This window comes from Narcine bancroftii, chromosome 7 (genome assembly GCF_036971445.1).
Source record: "Narcine bancroftii isolate sNarBan1 chromosome 7, sNarBan1.hap1, whole genome shotgun sequence".
Taxonomy (NCBI): Eukaryota; Metazoa; Chordata; class Chondrichthyes; order Torpediniformes; family Narcinidae; genus Narcine; species Narcine bancroftii.
Window position 1 is genome coordinate 20092859 of NC_091475.1, and position 22232 is coordinate 20115090.

At 43.0% G+C, this 22232-nt stretch overlaps 1 long non-coding RNA gene across 6 annotated transcripts in view; it reads left to right on the forward strand.

The window, feature by feature from the left end:
- LOC138739804 (uncharacterized) overlaps positions 1-22232 on the forward strand; it is a 79460-nt gene that overhangs the window by 35076 nt on the left and 22152 nt on the right. For 2 of the 6 annotated variants that reach the window (XR_011342436.1, XR_011342434.1), the window contains one exon: positions 1866-1907. The exons of 1 other annotated variant lie outside the window; for it this stretch is intronic. This is a non-coding gene — a long non-coding RNA (uncharacterized lncRNA). Of the gene's footprint in view, positions 1-1865; positions 1908-14039; positions 14158-22232 lie in introns of those variants that run through there. 3 more of the 6 variants (XR_011342437.1, XR_011342445.1, XR_011342444.1) reach the window with 2 other exon arrangements.

Genomic DNA, 22232 nt, shown 5'->3' on the forward strand with positions numbered 1-22232 from the left:
TCAGCAATCTCACTGCTTGTGGAAGTAGATATGTCACAGCCTGACAGTCCCAGGTTTTTATGGCCCTGTACCTTTACCTAGAAAGTAGTGTCTCAAAGATACTGCAGGCTGGATGATAAGATAACGGTCCTCAATGATTGACTGAGCCCTCTTTAAGCACCATTCCTTGTAAATATTGTTGATGGAGGGAAGGAAGGCCCTAGTGATTTTCTCAGCATTTTTAATCACTCTCCCTACTGACCTCCAATCTGATGCTTTGCAGCTACCATACCACACTATGTTGCAGCCAGCCAGGACACTCTCTATTGTGCTCCTGTAGAACATTGTTAGGATGGTGGCTGGTAGCCGTGCCCTTCTCAACCTCTGCACCTACCTGACTAATGATGAGATGCTGTGGGTCCAGGATAGGGTGACCTTTAAATGGATGCCAAGGAACTTTGTGGTCTCCACTTTCTCTACGATGGAGCCATTGATATGTGGTGGGGAGTGATACTTGGTCCTCTTGAAGTCCACAATCATTTTGTTTGTCTTGTCCATGTTGATATTCAGGTTGTTGCTCTTGTATCACTGTGCAGGCCTCCTCTCTGTAAGCTGACTCATTCATTGTGGCCAATGAGGTCAACTACCATTCAGTCCTCTGCAAATTTGGTAACTCTGTTGGATCTGAACCTGGCAGTCCATTTACTTGATCTTATTAGAACAGCATCTTTCTAAGCCTTGCCTACTCAACTGTATGTCTCAATGCATCTTAAACATAGTGATTGTATTTATAGGTTCAGAGACAAGTATTTAGTAGGAACAGGATAACGAGTTCATCAAAGATGTCCTCCTTCAAACAACATGGCTTTCCCTCTACCACTATCAATTTGGCCCTTACCTGCATGTCTTTCATTACCCACACGTCTTCCCTAGCCCTCTCTGCCCCAACATGCAATAAGGACCAAATTCCTCCTGTCTTTACCTACCATTGCACCAGCCTCCTTCCTTTGCTATTCCCACCACCTACTATGTGATCCCACCAACAGACAAATATTCCCCTCTTCTCCTTCTGCATGGACTGCTCCCTCCATGACTCCCTTATCCCATCCTCCTTCGCCATCAATCATCTACTTGGCATCTACCCCTGTAAACGCAGGAGGTGCTACACTTGCACCCTCAACTCCTCCCTCAGCAATATTTGGAGCCCCAAACAGTCCTTCCAATTGACCAACACTTCATTTGTGAATCTGCAGGAGTCATCTACTGCATCTGATGCTCCTATTGTGGTCTCCTCTACATTGGGAAAGACTGAATGCAGACTGGGAGATCGCTTCATTGAGCACCTTGGCTCTGTTGGCTGCAAAAATGTGAATCTCCCAGTGGCCATCCATTTCAATTCACCAACCTGTTCCCTTGCTGACATGACTACTCATGCACTACCAGACTGAGACCACCTACAAACTGGAGGCACAACACTTCATCTTCCATCTGGACAACCTCCAAATGGATGGTATTAACACTGAATTCTCTGGTTTCTGTCAAGAAGCCTTCCCGTCCCCTCTTCCTAATCTCCTTCCCTCTAGTTCTGTCTGTCTCTCTGCCTTTCTCTCTCTCTGTCTCTGTCTCTCTATCTCTCTTCCCTTTTCCCTCTGTCTCCTTTCACAGAGCCAATATCAATTCTCACCTCTCCTCTTATCATATCCAATTGACTCCTCCCCTTCCCATTCTTCCCCCTCTTTTCTCATATCTTTAATTAAGATGCCTGTCTGCTTTTTCCATATACCTTGAAGAACAGTTCAGGCCTGAAATATTGGTGATATATCTTTACTTCCTGTGAATGCTGCAAGACTGACTGAGTTCCTCCACCATTTCTGTGTGTGTTCTAGGTATATTTCTGAAAGAAGACTTGAGTCAGCCCCACTAATGAGGTAAGCAAAGCATGCTGCAGGTGGAGTCCTGAAAGCCACAGTAAAATAACTGCAGGCAGCAAAAAATTACCACCTTTTACTTGGCAAGACTTGTGTGGGGCCATGAGCATGTTCAAAATGATCCAAACTTGGATCTCCCACATGCCTACACATAGTTGAAAAAGGCAGTCCACAATATCGGTCCATCAAGACACACAAAGGGTCCCACTCATAGACAAGATCATTCTGAAATCTCGTCCTCACTAAATACTTTCACCACTTATGTAATCAGTAAGATCTGTTGATTTTTATGAGGAAAAAAGATCTTTCCGATCTTGGAAGAAGTGTTTATGAGCACGGTGTGAAGCTCAAATAAAGAAAAGGGAGGGAGTGAACCTTGATTCAGGTTTATTTTCATTTGACTGCACACGTACAACCAGACGAAGCAGTGTTTCTCCGGAACAGGGAGCACATGCAGACACATAAAATATGCAGCTCAAAGTAATCACATAAAGGCTCGCCAGCAGCTATTCTTTGTGAGGAATTTCAGGAGACTCTTGCAAATGTTTAAAGGTGTAATGGGGAGAGCATTCTGACGGGTTGCATCAATGACTGGTTTGGAGGTACCAATGCACAGGACACGAAAAGCCGACAGAGTTGTGAACTCAGCCAGTGGCATCACGGGCATGCCTCCTCTCCATCAAGGACATCTACAAGAGGTGGTGACTTAAGGAAGCCTCTTTCCTCAAGGACCCTCTCTACCCAGGCCATGCCCTCTTAACTGTTACCATCAGGAAGGAGGTGCAGGAGCCTGAAGATGAACACCCTGTGGCACAAGGACAGCTTCTTCCCCTTCGCCACCAGATTTCTGAATGGACAATGAACCACACCTTATCTAATTTTCTTTATTTTTGCACTAATTTATTTATTTTTAAATGTAATCTTATAAGAATGTTTGTACAATGATGTGCTGCCACAAAACAACATATCAATGGCAATAAATTCTGATTCTGAAATACAATACAGTATATGAATGTTTTGGAATGATTTACTCGCCAATCTCACAGCCTGCAAGAAGCTATTTCCCAGCCTGGCAGCCCTGATTTTGATGCTCCTGTACCTTCTTGCTGAGAGTAGAAGGTCAAAGGTTTGATGTGCTGGATGGAAAGAGCTTGAGCTCTATTTAAGCAAAGCTCCCAGTGAATGTCGGCAATAGAGGTGACAGTGGGTAATTTTTTTCTCTCTCTCTTCCCACTAGCTTGCCGAAAATAGAACAGGGCTGAACTTGTTCCTCGGGGTGGTGCAATATCAACGCTTTTCAGATCCTGCAACAGTGCTCAGAGTTTCTTGTGTGTAGTCAACCTAGAAGATAAATTATGCACATTTTAATGAGATTTAATAGAGGTATTTAAAATTATGAGAATAGACAGAATAAATGTAGATCGGCTTTTTCCACTGAGGGTTGGCGAGATACAAACCAGAGGACATGGGTTAAGGATGAAAGGGGAAAAGTTTAGGGAGAACATGAGTAGGAACCCCTTCACACAGTGAGTGTTGTTAGTGCAGAAGGAGTTTCCAGCTGAAGTGGTGAATGTGGGCTCAATTTTAACATTTAAGAAGAATTTGGACAGGTACATGGAGAGGAGAGGAATGGAGGGCTATGGAGTGGGCGCACGTCAGTGGGACTAGGCAAAAAATGTGGGTCAGCACAGACTAGATGGGCTGAAGGGGCTTGTTTCTGTGCTGTAATATTCAAGGGTTCCATGATTCTATGAAGAGGGCACACAAGATTATTGAGGACCCCTTCCACTCCACACATTGCATCTTTCAGCTGTTCCCGTCAGTAAAGTGATACAGGACTATCAGAGCGAGCACCTACAGGCTGAGGTACAACTTCTCCTCACAGGCAGTGAGAATGTTGGAACTGCTCACACTAACCATCCGAGATCCCTCTACAGTAAAATCCCTGTAATTTACTACAGTAAGTTCCCCAGAATTCAAGCAACCGGCAGAATCAAGCAACCGGCAAGAACAATAATGGAAAATATATAGGTAAAAATATGGAAGTCTAAAATTGGCACCCCCTTGTGGTTAGTTCGTTAATCAATGCAACCCGCAATCTCAAGTTGCCAGCAAATTCACTTATCTGGCATATAACAATTCCCATTGGTGGCATATACCATGGGTTTTACGATATAATTAAATAATATTTATTTTTATGTATGTATATTTGTCCTGTGTATGTATTGCTTGCCTGTATGTGTGTTATGTCTGGTTATGTGTCTGCATGTTTTGCACCAAAGATCGGAGAGCGCTGTTTTATCGGGTTGTACTATGCAATTGGATGACAATGAATTTGAAGTTGAAGTTATCAGTGTGGATAGTGGTGCAGCTTCAAGAGTGAAAGGTGAAACTAGACCACAGCTCACATGATGGCTTGTCCACTGGGTGATCATCGGCTTGTGCATTTTGATTAAGGTAAATGAGGTGTTAGGTGGCCTGAGTCATTCATAATGATAATAAGTTTATTGTCATTTACATTGTTCAATGTACGCATGGATCAAAATCCCTACTTGCTGCAGCCAAATAGGCTGCAAAAAAATAATCAGCCACAATTGAATATATTAAATTAAATTCAAAAAGGTCATAAATCCACAGTGCAAAATGAAGGTCAGTGCCTGAGATGTATTTGCGACCTTTTGCATTTCTGTGTCCTTGTATTGGCAAACCAAGTTTGATAGATTATCTGCCAACAAACCAAATCTCCTCAGACTCCTGAGAAAGTACTGGTGAGGTTGTGCCTTGATCATGGTTGCCTCAATGTGCTGGGTCCGGGAAAGTTCTTCTGAAATATGGACTACTAGTGAAGGTACAACCCTCTCCATTACCTTCCTTCAATATGGACAGTTGATTGGTTCCTCATCCTCCCCTTCATAAAATCAACAATAAACTCATTGGTTTCGATGATGTTTAGAACAAGATTGACCTACTTGGCCCCACCCATCCAGCGTCTCGATCTTCATCCGTATTCTAACTCAGCATTTTCTGTTATTGTTCCACAATGATGGTTTTGTCAGCAAATTTGTAGGTTGAGTTGGAGTCAACTTGGCTGTGCAATCTTTGGTGTACAAAGGATAGAGAAGGGGACAAAGCACATAGCGTGAGGGAGATCCTGGATTGATGACCAGCAACGAGGAGGTGATGCTGCCAGTCCACATTGATTGGAGTCTGCTGATGAGGAGATCATAGATCCATTTGCAGAGGGACAGACAGAGTCCTGGATCCTTGAGTCTAGTCACGTGTTTTTTTCTGTAAAACACCAAGCTGTAGTCAAAGAACTCCAATTTGATGTAGAAGTTCTTGTGGTCCACGTGATCTATTGCAGAGTGGAAGGCCAGCAAGGTGGCATCTGCCATCGACCTATTGTGAAGATAGGCAAACTGAAGTGGGTCCAGGTCCTATCTGAGCTGGGAGTTGTTTCACTCCAACCCCTAGCTCTTGAGACACTTCACCATGGTAGATGTCATTGCCACTGGCAATTTGCCTATTTGCCTGTGCTTTCCTGAATGGGATGGGATTTAATGATAATTCCATCATTCCATGCCAGCCTCTTTTGAATCTCCCATGTAAAATGTCAACCCCATTGGACACTTATACAGTAATGCAACTAACAATAGCACTGAAACTAATGCAAAGCAGGGCAGGCTTGATGGGCCAGATGGTCAACTCCTTTCTGATGTTCTTATGTACCCTCACTCTCACAGAAATGCCCATCAAATAAGCTGATTTCTCACTTATTTGGGCTTTTTTTTAACAACTGCTCATATTATGCTCTTGAAAACCAACACCCCCAAGAATTTCAAGTCCAAGTTCAAGTTCATTATCATCTGACTGAACCTATACAACCAGATGAACCAATGTTTCACGGTGAAAACACACACACACACACACACACACACACACACACACACACACACACACACACACACACACACACACACACACACACACACACACACACACACACACACACACACTGAAGAAGCAATTTCCCAGGCAGTCCTGACTTTGATTCTCCTTTACCTCATTCCTGATGGTAGTGTGATGGGTGGAAATGGTCCTCAATAATTGTTTGCGGCCTTTTTAAGCAATGTCCCTAGTGAATGTCATCTGTAGAGGAAAGGGAGACCCTAGTGATTTTCTCAGCTGTTTTGATAATCCTCTGTATTGCCTTCTGATCTGATGCTTTGTAGCTACCATACTTATGCAATGGTGCACCCAGACACTCAATTGTGCTCCTGTGAAGTTTTGTTTTTAGCATCTTTACTCTACGCTATTTTGTTTCGTGTTGTTGGAGCCATTTAATGAAGTGAAACAGAGCAACTTAATGAGCCTGAGCAGACAAAAAGAAGACTTGCCTGAGGGTAGAGGGTATCAGGAACTTGGATCGCCATAGCTGCTTCTTTTCCAGCCATTACCTCAGATGGCCTCATCTCCCTCTGGACGCTGATATAACTCCTGGCCTTGGATGAACTGTTGACGTTACCTGACGCGAGTCTCTCCACTCCCTCCTGTCACATTCCTTGTTTTCCCTCCTTCTTTCTTTCCTTCTCTTTGCCAGTTGGATTCCAGATGTTCAGCTGCTGAACAAAAAATTCCCTCTCACTGAATGGCTCCCTGAAACTAATTCCAATTATCTAATGGATACATGGAGAGATTTGTCTCTTGGTTGCTCTGGATTTTCTCATTCTCCAGAAAATAAGAACACAAAACAATACAGCACAGGAACATGCCCTTTGGCCAAAGATGTCAGCACTGAATATACTGCAAAATTAACCTAAATCTCTTCTGCCTGCACATTGTTCCTATCCCTCCATTCTCTGAATGCCCATGTGCGCATCTGGAAGCCTCTTAAATGCTATCATAATTGCCACCACTGAAGTCTGTTCCACTTACCTTCTACTGCTCATACTTGTCATTTTTTACCCCAGGAATAAGGATTCTGACCGTAAACCTTAACCATGTCTGTCAGAGTTTAGTAATTTTTTTTGTGTGGTCTCCCTTCACACTCTGATGTAGCAGAGAAAGCAACCTAAGTTTGCTCAATTCCCCTTATAGCTTATAGCCTCTTATCCAGCTATTCTGAAAGCCTCTACATTCTCCTGCAATTGGGGCATCTAGAATTGTGCATGATACACCAACAATACTCCAAGGACTCACACATCACCCAACTGTTTGTCGATTATAGCTTCACCTTCAACACAAAAGTACCAAACAAGTTAATCCCCAAACCCCTGGTGAAGGTTTCGGAACCCAAACAATGACCAACCATTTCTAGTAAAAACACAATGCTGGAGAATCTCAGCAGGTCAGACAATGCACTTTATGTAGCAAAAATAAAGATACATCACCAACGTTTTGGGCTTGAGCCCTTCATCAAGGTTTGACCAAAATGCAGGCAGTTGCCTAAACCTTCGTTCCAACATTTTGTTCCTACCTTGATGAAGGGCTCAAACCCACCTGCTCCAGTGTGAGCACCTATCACCAGTTAAACTGGACCGTGAAGATTTTGGATCCTGAACACTTTGGGGTGTATTTTATGGATTTTGGGCTGGTGATCATGAAAATCACCTTTAAAATTTTCCTTTCCCATACCGTTTTTTAGATATAACCAATTTTGTGACTTCCTGTCATACATTAAGTCGACTTCAAGCATACAAAGCCATGAAATGTAACACGTCATTGAAAATTCATTTGCATTCATCCTTGGAATTCTTTTCTGCTGATCTCGGTGCAGTCAATGACACACATGGTGAAAGTTTTCACCAGGACATTGTAAAGCCTGAGCAAGTGGAATCCACCAAAGCTTGCTGACTATTCTTGGACAGTGAGATGAGAGGCATCAGATGCTGAGTACAAATGAAAATCAGGAGCAAAGTATTTTTTGGGTCTGTTGACCTAATGAAATGTATCGGCATCGTTATGCAATTAAACATGCTGAATTCAATAAAAGTATATTTAATGTTTCTCGAACTTCATACATGAAACAGCAAATCTAAAATTATCTGTGATCAACTTGAAGTTGTCTGTAATGATCCCCATTGTTTTTCAGGAAGCAAAATATATTGACCAGTGTTATTGGTCTTGAGTTATACACTATAATTTTCCCCCAAGTCTCTCAAAACCATCTGGGCTTCATGTGCAGGTCTGGTACATATTCAGAAGGTGTGTTTATGCTTATGTCAAAGGCAGATGATTACCTGGCCAATCCCAAGCTTGATGGTTTTACATAAATGAAAATGTGAGTTTATTGTCCCAATGTATGGAAGCAATACATTAAGATACCACAAAGATAAAAAATGAGAATAAATCATAAATAATAAATATTCACAGTTGAGTATTGCAAAAAAATGTGTTCTATCACAAATGTGCCCTGAGCTATTAATATTTAATTTAGATATACAACACAGTGATAGACCCTTCTGGCCATGAGTCCACACTGCCCAAATACACACATATGACCAATTAATCTACTCACACCATATATCTTTGGAATGTGGAAGGAAACCAGGGTACCTGGAGGAAACCCACATGGACACTGGTGCAAGCTCCTTGCAGACAGTGCCGGATTTTAACGACTGACATTGTAATAGCATTATGCTTAATCACAGTTCTAACCATGCCACCTTAGAGATGTCAGATTTCAGTGTCCATGATGGACTTGGCTGTGTCTGCTTCCTTCTGCAGCCTTCTGTGTTCTTCAGCATTTGAGTTTCCAAGCCACCTATGAACCAACGACCAGTATACTTTCTACAGGACACCTGTAGAAGTTCGATAAATAATTTGATAACATGCTAAATCTCCTCAAATTCCTCAGAAAGCATTTTCTCAGAAATTCAGGTTACCAAGGTCATTGTTCCAAACCCATTGTTCATCACCCAGTTGGGATTAGCTGCTGGGTGCAGCAAGTAAAAACAACAATTGGATTCAGATGACCTCATTGATCCCAGTTGACAAAAGACCAATTCTGGCCAGGACACATTTAAACAGGCCAGAAGCCTAATATGTTGGATTTGTGCTTGGCCAATGTCCATTCATAGCAGCTCAAAAGCTGAGCCCAACATTATTCCTGGGCCAGGCAGAACATGTCAAGTTGCTGCCAACTTACTTGCTCCCCTCTTACTCTTTCCCCTCTCCCCATCATTCCACCACCTCCCACTGCCCAACTCAACACAGTTCAACTTTTGTTTTGAGAGGCCTGAAAGTTACTTGGAAATGGGACAATGGGTCGAGCATCTGGAAAGATTTCTAAATGTTCAGCAGCAGGCAGATCTGTCAAACTTTATGCTGTGCAATCTCAGCCAGCTGTTTCTGTTAAACCTATGTGCAAATTGGATTAAAACCAAACTTAAATATTGTTTGCCCTTGCAGAGGAATGTACAGTGGAGGCAGAGGTGATGATTAACTTCACTCCAAGAACAAATGGTTTGGTTAAAGATTTGTTTTCTTTTAATAGAGTGTCACCAATTACAGGCCAAAGTGACAAGAGGAACAAGTTGAGGAGTATCATTTATTAAGATTTAAATTCAAAATAAATACTCTAATAAATTTCACTGTGCCCTGCTCCTCTCAAAGATTTCACCTGTTTTATTCCCTTATTGAATGTGTTTACCTCTTTCAAAGAATGACATGTTACTCAGGAGAAAACAACCCTGTTTTCACAAACAAGTTGAGTACCGAAGTAAAACCACAATGCTGGAGAAACTCAGCAAAGATAAAGGTACATGACCAATGTTTCAGTCTTGAGCCCTTCATCAAGCAATGAGCAAAATGCAGGCAGGTGCCTGAATGAAATGGTGGGAGAGAGGAGCACAGGCCTACAGGTAAAAAGTAATAGGGAGGTAAGAGAAGGAGGGCACAACGGAAAACAGAGGGAGAGGGGTTGGCTCTGTGAATGGAGAGGCAAGGGGCTGGAGAGATGGAGGAAATGAGACAGAAGGATGGAGAAGAGAAGGAGAATTTCAATGGCATGTTACACTTCATGGCTTTGTATGCTTGAGGTGGATGTAATATATGACAGGAAATCACAAAATTGGTTATATCTAAAAAGTGATATGGGATAGGAAATTTTAAAGGGGATTTTCATCATCACCAGCCCAAAATACATAAAATACACCCAAAAGTGTCCAGGATGTAAAATTTTAGTCCAAGAGTCTTAAGTGGTTTTACGATGCTAGAAGTCTGATGACCACAGCAAAACTTGTTTTTGTTTAAAACAGATGGCCACCTTCAGCAGTTCTTATTGAGTACTTCAATACTTCAGTTTCTAATAAAGCAAGCACTCAGTGGTTCTTCAATCATTTAAAATCCACTTCAGTTCCATTAGCTCTGTCTTTCCAAGGCATACTGACTCTGAAAGTAAAGACTCTTTCTGAGTTCTGTGAATATGCTGACCTGTGTGTAACCCTGTATCCAGCCCACAATTCCTTCACTAGAAATACATTTAACTCTACAACTTACTTTACGAAGATATTTTTATATGAAATATCTTTCTTTCTTTGGCTTGGCTTCGCGGACGAAGATTTATGGAGTTTAAATATTAATATTAACACAGATCCATTACAGTACTTTACGTAGCAAAATGTAACCAATGTTTAGGACTTGAAACCTTCATCAAGGTATGTACAAAATGTAGACAGGACGACCCCCCCCCCAGTTGTTTGATAGTGTGAGAGATAATCTGTGAAGGTACTTCTGTTTCTCACAATAGTTTAATGCAATCAGTGGATTGCAGGATTGGTTTTGCTGCTGTATTTCTCTTGAGTTGTGGTGAAAGAAAATCCATCTCCAGTACATCACAATTATTGTTAAGTTTAAAATGTTGGAATAAACAATGATAAAGTGGAGGGACTCATCGGGTGAGATAGCATCCATGGAGAGAAATGGTCAGCCAATGTTTCAGGATGAGAAATGATGACCAATCATTTACTGCCTGACCCGTTGAGTCCCTTTGGCATCTCACTTGTAATTGAAAAGTTTCAACCAAGATTCAAAATTCAAGAATCTTTTATTGTTATGTAATAAAACAGGTGTAATATTACACAATTTTTTCTTTAGTCTGCCATCAGCAGAAATTGCCTGAAGCGCTTCCTACAGTCAGAAAAAGAGAAGCAAAAAAGAGTCCCCTCAGAGTCACTGAGTGTCCTTGGATTCGCCTCCAGTCCTGTCGCAGTCCCCGCAGCCACACAGAATCCAGTCCAAACCATCAGCAGCCTGAGCTCCAGATCTGAACCTCCGACATGATCAGGAAGCCTTCAGTGCCCTTGGCCCCCTCTCAATCTCGGTTCCTATACCTGGTAACCCTTTAGCCAGTGGTGAGCCAGTCTCCAGCAGTCTTCAACCTGGTGTGAATCTCTCTACCACAGTCGCCAGCATCATGCAGTCTGCATGGGTTCCTCACCTCAAGTCACCAACAGCCCGTCACCTGTGTGTTCTTCAGCCACAGAACCCTTCACTGGTCTGTCATTGTGGTCAACTCCTCTGCTTCTCTTTCTCAAACCGGTGGGGAAGGGGAGTGTTCTACCCATTTTCTGGTGCCCTGTGCCAGTCCTCTGCTTACCCGGAGTCTGCAAACTCTTGTTGGTGCTGCCAATCATAGGTGCTGCCAACTTGGGAGCAGAACCTCCAATCACAGGATTTTTTAATAAAACACTGTCAGCTCCATTAAATGCCTTTTATAGATGTACAGAGCAGACAGCAGTCGGATTTGCAGCTGGGCCCCACGTGAGCGCTGTGTTTCCGCTCCTCACTGTCTGCTTGTCCACACCAGCGGCAGTGCTGGCCATGTTGTAATTATAATTGAGAAAATCCTTGCAGAATGCAGGTAACGGAAACAAGAACATAGTGTCTGAAAGAAAACCAAATACCACATATACTCATGCAAAAATTGAACTCCGGAAACCATTTTTTAAATGTTATATTTATGGGTTACTGCTTTTGAGGGGCTGAAATTCACACTAGAATCCAAAATGCAGAAGTCCAAATGATCACTAAAAGAATAAAGAACAAAACCACAATGAATTACAGTAATAATATCGAGTCTGTGCATCAAAATACATGTCCAACCATGGGAGAGGCTGGGTCCATGCTAAACATCTCTGTGAATGAAGGCATCATGAGCTCTGGCCTGTGGGTGGGCAGCCTTGGCTGAGGCATGAGATTGTGGCCGAGGCATTGGGAGCACGGGCCTGCAGGTGGCCAGGGCCAAGGTGAGAGACTAGGGCTGACTTTTACATGAGATATATGGAAAATTCCAGATTTTTTGGCCAAAAATAGGGGGTCAACTTTTACTCAAGAACAACTTTTGCATGAGTATATGAGGATACTGTTCTTGGAAAGGTTTATCAAAGCCAGATTGAAAGGAAAGGGTCTTACATTGGCAAAACTTCCCATTCACAGTCAAAAGACTGGTGAAAGATTTTAACTCAAAGTATTACCCATGTCTACTTTCTGCCTTACTGTATATTATCAGTGCATTCAGATTTTATAACAGATTTATAGGACTGTCTGCACAATATGTGCAGTCTTAAAAACTGTGATTCACTCTTGTTGTCTCATGCACATGGAATGCAATTTTTATTCCATCTGTATCAGTGTGCAGGGTGAGGTCGAGGGCACTGCTAAAGGAAAGAAAGGAGAGAAAGAATTTGCATTCGTAGAGTTCCTTCTATGATCTGAAGGGACGTCCTGAAGTCCCAGCAAAGTTATCTGGTACAGAACTGCTGTTGAAATACAGCAATATCAACAACCAGTTGATGTGAAGTAACCATCTACTCTCAGCTGTTTGTCAACGAGAGCAATGTTGGATAGAGGATACACTTGGCCGAGCTAGCAGAGATTGTTTTCCCACACTTTTTCATGATAAAGGATAGGAGAATAACTTGCTAGGAAGGCAGCACGGTGTCTGACTCAGTTGACTGCCCCAGTGTTGCAATGTCAGTCTGGATAGAATGACCATATCTTTGGCACAACTGAAAGGCTTGGCACGCATTCTGCTCTGCCTAAGTAGCTGTAGAGGGTTGGGAATGCACATCAGGGCATCTCACAAACTGACCTCTGCTGACCTCCCAACCAACTCCATCTGCTGCTTCAAAAAACTATCATATTGAAGGACCGATCCCACCTCAGGCTCCGCTGATCCAGAGAAAATAAATCCAAATCTCCTCCCATTAACTAATACTCTCTAATCCACTTCAGATCCAGGCAAAGGTCTTTTGCACCCTTTCTAAAGCCCTCACATCCTTTCTCTAATACAATGACCTAATCGGCACAAAATACTCTAACCTACGTTTTACACATGAATCCCCGCCCATTTAACTCTGTGCTCCGAATGATAAAGGCATCTCTTCCAATATCAATTTCCCATCCCATTCACTTTCTGACATGTCTGACCATGATCTCATACACTGCCAGACTGAGACCACCTGCAAATTGGAGGAACTACACCTCATCTTCCATCTGCTCACCCTCCAAATGGATGGTATTAAATCGACCTCCAGTTTCTGTTAAACCACCACCCCATCTTTGCCCCCCTATCTCCTTTCTTTTAGCTCTGTCTCCACCTCTCTTTCTCCTCCCTTTGTCTCCTTTCACAGAGCCATAATCAATTCTCCCCTTTCCACTGATCATATCCAATTAACATTTTTGGACTGTTGGTCTGGACTCCTTCCCCTCCCATTCTTCAGTTTTCATTCTGATACTTTTCTGTCTTTTGCCTCTACCTAGAAGACGGGCTCAGGGCCAACACATCGGTAATATTTAGTATTTACCTCCTAGGGATGCTGCAAGACAGGCTGAGTTCCTCCAGCATTTCTGTGAGATTTTTTTTATGTCTTCCCAACACCACGTGTACTTGTGCTGCCTCTTTCAGGGTGGTGTGGCCTTGCACCCAAATCACTCTGTATATCGGTGTCCCCAAGGTTCTTGCCTTACTGCTAGTGCAACATTCTTCTGAATAGCTTTCTGTGAAAATCATTGGGAGGGCTTCACCTGAACCATTGACAGTTGGATTGTTTCACGGCACTATCCGTGGCAGATTTTGATGCATAATTAGATATAGCAGCTATATTGATAATGTTCATGGATTGATTTCAGCTCAAGCAATGAAGAAACATTCCCTCAGGAAGGTCCTGTCACCAAGCTTACTCTCCAACTTAAAAACAAAAAAAGGAAGAAATGCTTCTCCCAGAGAGTAGTGAATCTGTGAAATACTCTGCCCAAAGAAGCAATAAAGGCTGTCTCATTAAATATATTTATGATGCAGAAAGATTTATTCCAATGCTGACAGCCTTTGTCATTTAATCACCAATTCCCCCCTGTGTGACTCATCTTCCTCCCCTCGACCCCATCCATTTCTTGCTTCTCTCTCCCTTTGTCTGGCATCCGCCAACCTACTGCTTCTGCCATCATATTTCACCTTTAGCCCTTTCAACAATTGTATGTGGGGCCTTTGATTCCTCCCTTCCCATCCTGTCCTATTTACACTGCTTCTGTTCTAACTCTCCTCAGTCCTGATGAAGATGTCCGACTCAAAACGGCAACCATACTTTTCCAGCTTGACTCGCTGAGTTCTTCCAGCAGAATACGTTTGGCTTCAGGTTCTAACCTCTGAAATCTCTTGTGTGTCTGCAAATAGATTGACTTTTGAAAAGTAGGGGAATTAAGGATTATGGAGAACAGATGGGTAAATATAGCTGAGTCCATGGCCAGCTTAGCCATGATCTGAATGTCAGAGCAGGCTTGATGGGCCAAATGACCACCTCCTCCTCCTAGACCTTATGAAAAACCAAAGGGTTTGGTTTTGTGCTGTATCTCTCCATGATATTGAAGATAATTGGAGTTGGTCCAGTCTCTCCATGTTAAAGCTTATCCCTGAGGACATTCCTGTCAATTATTTCACCTTGTCAAGGTCTGCACCGAATACACATCCTGAATTGAATGCCATACTGTAACCAGTGATTTATACACATTTTGCTTAGTTCCTTAGTTCCCTTGTTGCAATTGGTTCAGAAATTTGAACAGCTGATTGGTTGAACAGGTAATCAGGAAGGAATGGGGCATCTTCCTCCCAACTCTGTAAATTGGCAGTGTTGATCTTGGATCATTTCTGTTTCCCTCTGACTGACAGCCCGAGCTCAGCCGCCAATATCAGTCAAAAATGATTTATGGGGAGAACCAAAAGCCAATCCACCCAGACCTCCATGAAGGCAATATTGTTCCTTCATTTGAAAGAAACATTCTATTGTTCTGTACCACTCAGCACCAATGAGGCATTCCTCCGGCATCAGTCAAAAAAGAAAGTGCCTGGAACGTTCCTCCAGCATTTTAGGTGTTGAAAAATTCTCCATTCGGTTGATCAAAAGTTGGCATGAATAAAAGACCATTTAGTGCATGCAGCTCACTTCATTAATGAATGTATTATCATGGTCCCTGCTCACTTCCATCTCCAATTGCCTGTTGCTTTGGCAGGAAACCTAAGTCATCGAAGACCAGGGTAAATCACAAAATAGTTTTCTTCAGCGCTCTGCCTGTGTCTCAAACCGACAGCTCCGAGCCCCAAATCTTTGCGGCTGAAAGAGTTTTACTGCAGTGATTATTTCTTGCTTCATTTTCATTCACTTCGTTGGTTTCGATCCCTCGCATTCACTCTAGTACAGGGTGGCCAAACGATGAGCCACGGGCCAATTGTGGCCCATTGTCTATTTTGTACTGGTTAGTTAGAACATAGTCTCTAACAATAAATTGCACTGTATGTACATTGCACTTTTTAGCGTTGCCACTAGCTGCTGCCATTTTGAACAACTAATAGACTAACCGTTGCAATGTTACTCATCGATGAAAACATTTACTTCAAAGTTAAAAAAAATATTGACCTTAGTTTAAAAAAAGTGAGGAGGAATGTTGGAGATGGCCTTGTCCCTTTCTTGATCTTTTCTCCTGTTCCTATTTTTCACCCAGCTTTTTATTTTGCACTGCTTTTTGAATGATAGTTTTATTATATTAATTTCATTTAAATTTAAGAGTAGCAGATGCAGAAATGCTGACTGAAATACGTGAACACATTAATAAACTACTGTAATGTCATCAGTTAAACTGTTCAGAAGTATCATAATGAATTTTCGATGACACATGCATTTTCTTGTAGTGTAAATGGTTGGGCTTAATTTTTTTTGGCCCATAATTCCATAACAAAATGGTTTGCCCACCCCTGCTCTAATCTGTCTCTGTTCCAGGATCACAGAACTAAATTGTAACCATTTCCACTGGGGCGAGGTGGGGGTGGGGGGGGGGGGGGGTGGGGGTTGGGAAGATGCATCAGCAACAATAACCTCCTATGATGTCTTACTTTCAACATATACAAAAAACATCACAGGCATTTTGCAGGAGGGTAATCAAATAGAAATTCATGGTAATAAATATTAGGATAAATGATCGAAAGATAGGTTGATGCTAATGAGCATTTTTTAAGGAAGAAAGGGAGATGGAGAAGTTAAGGGAGGGAGTAACAGAGTCTATAATCTTGGCAGTGAAGAGACAGATTCATTACTAAGGGCAGGTGATAAGGGAGTGTAATTGGATATCTCAGTAGGGGACGAGTTGGTGATAGAAGATGTAAAAGGTCCATAACAATAAAAGGTTGGAAAATGGTGACATTGTGGCTTGGAAAAACTGCATTGCATCAGGAATGAAACACGAAAGTCTACAGATGCTGGCGATTGTAGTAAAAACACAAAACCGCTGGAGGAGCTCAGCGGGGCTCACAGAGTCCATAGGGGCTAAAGGTATGCAAGCTTTTCTTCTAGGTATGAGCAACAACAAAAAATGAGCAGGTGCCTGAATAAAAAGGCTGGGGGAGGAAGAAAGGGCAGAGGGAGGAGCACAGATCAACAGGTATAAGGTCATAATTGGACATGGAGAGGAGGACAGGAGAGGAAAAGTGAGGATTGATCGGGGGTGAGGGAGTCGGCTCTGTGAATGTAGAGGTGGAGGAAAGGAGACAGAAGGAAAGGGAAAGGGGGAGAGAGAGAGAGAGAGAGACAGAGAGAGAGACAGAGAGACAGAGAGACAGAGAGAGACAGAGCTAGAGGAAAGAGGAATAGGGATGGGGAAGGGGAGAGATGGGGGAGGGTATGGTCTAATGGAAACTGGAGAAGACGATGTTAATATCATCTGGTTGGAGGGTGTCCAGATAGAATATGAGGTGTGGTTGACCACCCACAAACTGGAGGAACAGAACCTCACACCTATAAACTTCTTTTTTCTTACATCCATTTTCTTACATTTTTTCTTTCTCTTACATGTAAGAGTCTTTTAAACATGCCTATTGTGCCAGCCTCCACCACCCAAGCAATGCATTCCAGGTACCCACCACATTCTGTATAAAAAAAACTATCTCTTACATCTCCCATAAATGTTCTCCCACTCCCCTTAAACAGATGACCTCTAGTATTTGCTTTTGTTGTCCTGGGAGAAAGGTGTTGGCTGTCTACAATATCTATGTCCCTCATACACCAATATACTTCATCCTCCAAAATAAAAAGTCTTAGCTCTGTCAACCTTGCTCCATAAGACATGTCCTCCAATCCAGGTAACATCCCGGTAAATCTCCTCTGCTCTCTCTCCAAAGCATCAACATCTTTTCTGCAACGAGGTGACCAGAACAGTATGCAATATTCCAAGTGTGGTCCAACCAGAGTTTTATAAAGTTGCAACATTACCTCACTGCTCTTGAACTCAACCCCCTGACTGATGAAGGCCAAAAAAATCATGCACCTTCTTAATTACCCTATCAACGTGTATTGGTAGGTTCATTCTCCATTGTAAATGGCCCCTATAGAGAGCATATAAATAGTAGATATGGGGCAGTTAATAGAAATGAGGAATTAGATTTTTATATCCCATAAGATATAGGATCAAAAGTAGGCCATTCAGCCCATTCAAGTCCACTCTGCCCTTCCATCATGAGTTGATCCATTTTCCCACTAAGCCCCAATCCCTTGCCTTCTCCCCATAACCTTTGATGCCCTGATTATTCAGATACCTATCAATCTCTGCCTTAAATACACCTGACAACCTGAACTCCACACCCACCCATGCCAGAAAATTCCAGAAGTTGAGCCATCTTGTTCTTGACTCCCTTATCAAGGGAAGCAACTTTGCCACGTCTCCTCTGTCCAGGCCTTACCACATTCAAGATGCTTCTGTGAGGTCCCCCTCATTCTTCCAAACTCCAAGGAGCACAGTCCAAGGACCATCAAACTTTCCTCATATGCCAAACCCTTCATGGAATCATTCTTGATGGTCAACACAGACTCCGAAGAAGCAGTGTTGATATTGTCAAACCCTCTGGCTCCACAAAATTAAGAGGGAGTTGGACAGTTAGTGGTGGAAGATCACATGGAATGTTTTGAGGTCTCTTGTAACATTCATAACTCAACCACACCAATACTGTAAGCCAATTATCTAGTATTTATTACTGATTGTTGCCTTCAAATAAGCAAGATATTTGTCTGCAGTGCAAAGCTGTCCACAGTTCCCTGGTTCAAGAACAGTTTCTGGAATGTCAACGACACAGGTTGTGTAAGTATCTTTGTTCTTTCTTCCTTCTTCACCACCACAACTTACAAACACAGACATGAGTCACAGCTTACTCTCCCTCTTTCCAAACCCAGAAGTTTTCCTGTCACACAAAGCTCAGTGTTTAGAGTGCTAAATCACAGAGGTTTAACCCCAAATCAAAATACTGCAGAGGCTGGAAATACAAACAGGAAATGCTGCTAACATCAGACAGGTCAGGCCACAGCTGTGAAGAGAGGAGCAAAGCTAACGTTTCACTCCAGGGTAGAATTGTTGAGAGTTCATTTACCTGAGGCTTCACATTTCCCGCCCCCAGCATTATTCTGCAGCTGAATGCTGCGAGTGTTTTCTGAGTTTAAACCAATGTGAGGAAATTTTTTGGTGTCTTTTCTTGAACAATGGATGGCAGAAGATCTGGATGTTAAGGAGATGGAGCAGTTACCACTATTGCCTCAGTTCTAATAACCCTGACCTCGGGTGCAGTCTGTGACCAATTAACCTACAAATCCTGGGCTTCCTGCCCCTCTGACTTTGGGACCCACTTGACTCTGGTGGGCTGCGTGTTGAAGAGGGACCATCAGATCTATTTGCTAACCCAAGCTTACTGGTGGGGTGCAGGGAGGGTAAGTGCTTCTTTCCCTTCACAGAAATAAGGTAGTAATATTTTCCTGCTCATTATCAGCCAAATGTCTCCTATCTCTGTGATCTCCAACCTCTTCCTTATGATAGTTAAAAAATATACAGAAATGCTGGAGGAAGTCACAGTGTCATAGGAGGTAAAGATATACAACCGATGATCCTCTACTAATAGAGCCACTGTCTAACAGCTTCAATGGCCCGGGTTCAGTTTGAGCTCTGATGCTGTCTATGTGGTGTTTGAATGTTCCTCTGCGTTTCCTCCCGGTGCTCTGCCTTCCTCTCACATCCCAAATGCATGAAGGTTTAGTTGGTTAATTGGTATTGTAAATTTCCACTAGCATACAGGTGAATTGTAGAAGAGTTGATTAGAAAGTGGGGAGACTAAAAAAAAATAGGCTTAGTGTAGGATGAGTATAAATGTGCCCTTGGTGGTCAGCATGGATTTAATGAGAAGAATGCCCTTCTGTTGTGGTTTATGATTCCACGTTGAAAATCTTCAAAGTCCACCATTAGCCCCCACGTCTCCAATTTTACATTCTCCCTCCAAACCTTTCTTCCCAATGGCCTGCTAAGTGCATTCAACCCCATCTCTCCAACCAAATTGTTTGGAGCAGAAAACTTTCCCAACTCCTTTCCAAACTTCTCAATGACAAGCAAAGTTTTCACTAGCTTATAAATGTAAGCACACAGCTTTCGTGCACTCGTGAGACCGCAGCACAAAATAAGTAAGTAAGTCTGCCTCCAAAATTACAGAATCATAGTGCAAAATATAGAGACATGCAGAGAAACAAAGGCCATTCAACACACATTAATAATCAGTCACACTTTAAACTAATTGCATTGGTTTAATTCCTCTTGCAATCTGATAATGATAATGCATCTATTCTCACACACATTATACACATGATGACATTTTTTTACCTGCTGAAGCACGTCAGACACTTCCTGAGAAGTCTGAAGTGGGCGAGGCGACCAGCCAACATCATGCCAACCTTCCACAGGAGCTCTCTTGAGAGGATACTGGCTGGCTGCATCACCGTGTGGTATGGTTAGTGTAGAGAAGTGGATTGGAGGTCAATCCACAGTGACTGTTGAGTCACTGTGTTCTCCCTTCCCCACCACCCCATCCTCATGATCTACTGGGTTCTTGTCTGAAGAGGGTGTGCAAAGTCATGGAGGACCCCTTCCACTCTGCACGCACCACCTTTCAGGAAAGAGATACAGGAGTGTCAGAGCCAGCTCCACCAGGTTTCTTCGCACGAGCAGTGAGAACGTTGAACGGGCCAAAGGAACGGCCGTCCGAGATTCTCATACTCATGAAACAATGTTTTTTAAAAATATATTTAATATTTGTCCTGTGTACGTAATGCTTGACTGTATATGTGCTATGTTTAGTTGTGTGCTTGCATATGTTTTGCAACAAGCACTGGAGAACGCTGTTTCATCAGGTTGTACTTGTATAATCAGATGATGAATAAACTTGATCTTGACGACATAAAGAAAAATTATGATAGTAAACTAATTAAATTGTATTAAATTGAAAATAAATGCATTAAAAAAAAATCACAGTAATCCTCATGCAAAAGTATAAGAAGCAGTTATACTGTAGATAAACAGGGCATTTTACGCTGGATGGAAATATAAAATACAAGAGCAGTTAAAAAGTCAACTTCATTCATTTTGCAGCCAAATTCCACCCTAATTTCAAACTTACCTGGTCCATCTCCAACAACACTCTCCCCTTCCTGGATCTCTCTGTCTCCAGCGTGGGAGACAAGTTTCCATCGACATTATTACTAACTCCTGCAACTACCTTGACTACACTTCCTTGCACCCATATAACCATATAACCATATAACAATTACAGTACAGAAACAGGCCTTTATGGCCCCTCTTGTCCCCACTGATTTAAGTGAACTCCACTAGCTACCCTACCTGCTTCCTCTCCATAACCCACCAGTCCCCTCACATCCATGTGCTCATCCAAACCTTTCTTAAATGACGAAATTGACCCTGATGCAACCACCTCTTCCAGAAGGTCATTCCACTCAACCACCACCCGGCCGCTGCAAGGGTTCCATTTCCTTCTTCTGATTCATCCATTTCCGTCGCATCTGTTTCCAAGATGAGGGCTTCCAGTCCCGATCTTCGGATATGTCTGCTTTCTTCCACAAATGTGGCTTCCTGTCCACCACCATCAACTCAGCCCTCACCTGCATCTCCTCCATTTCTCGCTCATCTGCCCTAGTGCCCTTTGCCCCCAGACACAACAAACATAAGAATCCCCCTCATCCTCACCTATCACCCCACCAGCCTCCACATCCGACACAATATCTGCTGGAACTTCTGGCACTGATTACAGGATCGCACTACCAGAAACATTTTTCCTTCTCCGCACCACCCCCCCCCCCCTGCCTTCCATAGGAACTGTTCCTTCTGTGATTCCCTCATGCACACATCCCCTCCCCCCCAACCAATCGCCTCCCCCTCCCCACCCCGGCCCTTCCCCTGTGGCTGCAGGAGGTGCAACACTTGCGTCCACACCTCCTCCCTCACCACGGTTAGAGACCCAAACAAGCCTTTCAAGTGAAGCAACACTTCACTTGTATATTCACAGGAATGATTTACTGCATCCAGTGCTTCCTTTGTGGCTTTCTCTACATCAGAAGGACCAGTTGCAGATTGGCAGCTCGCTTCACTCAGCTCCTCTGTACCCTCTGCCACAATGGAGATCTCTCAGTAGCCAACCATTTCAATTCTGTGCCACACTCTCATACTCTCATGACTGCCACTTATGTACAGTCCCACCCTGACCAATCACAGATTGGAGGAACACATTTTATTTTCCATCTGGGCACTCTCAAGTCAAATGACATTAATGCAACTTCTCTGCTTTCTCCCCCCACCCCTTCCACCCCCCGCCCCTTTCCAGTTTTTCCAGTTCTCCCCTCCCTTCCTCCTCCACTCACTTAGCCATCCCTCCTCCTCCCCCTGATTGCTGCTGTCCCTCCCTCCCTCCCTTCTCCACTTATCATCTCCTGCCTTTGCCAACCCCCCCCTCTTTCCCCCACC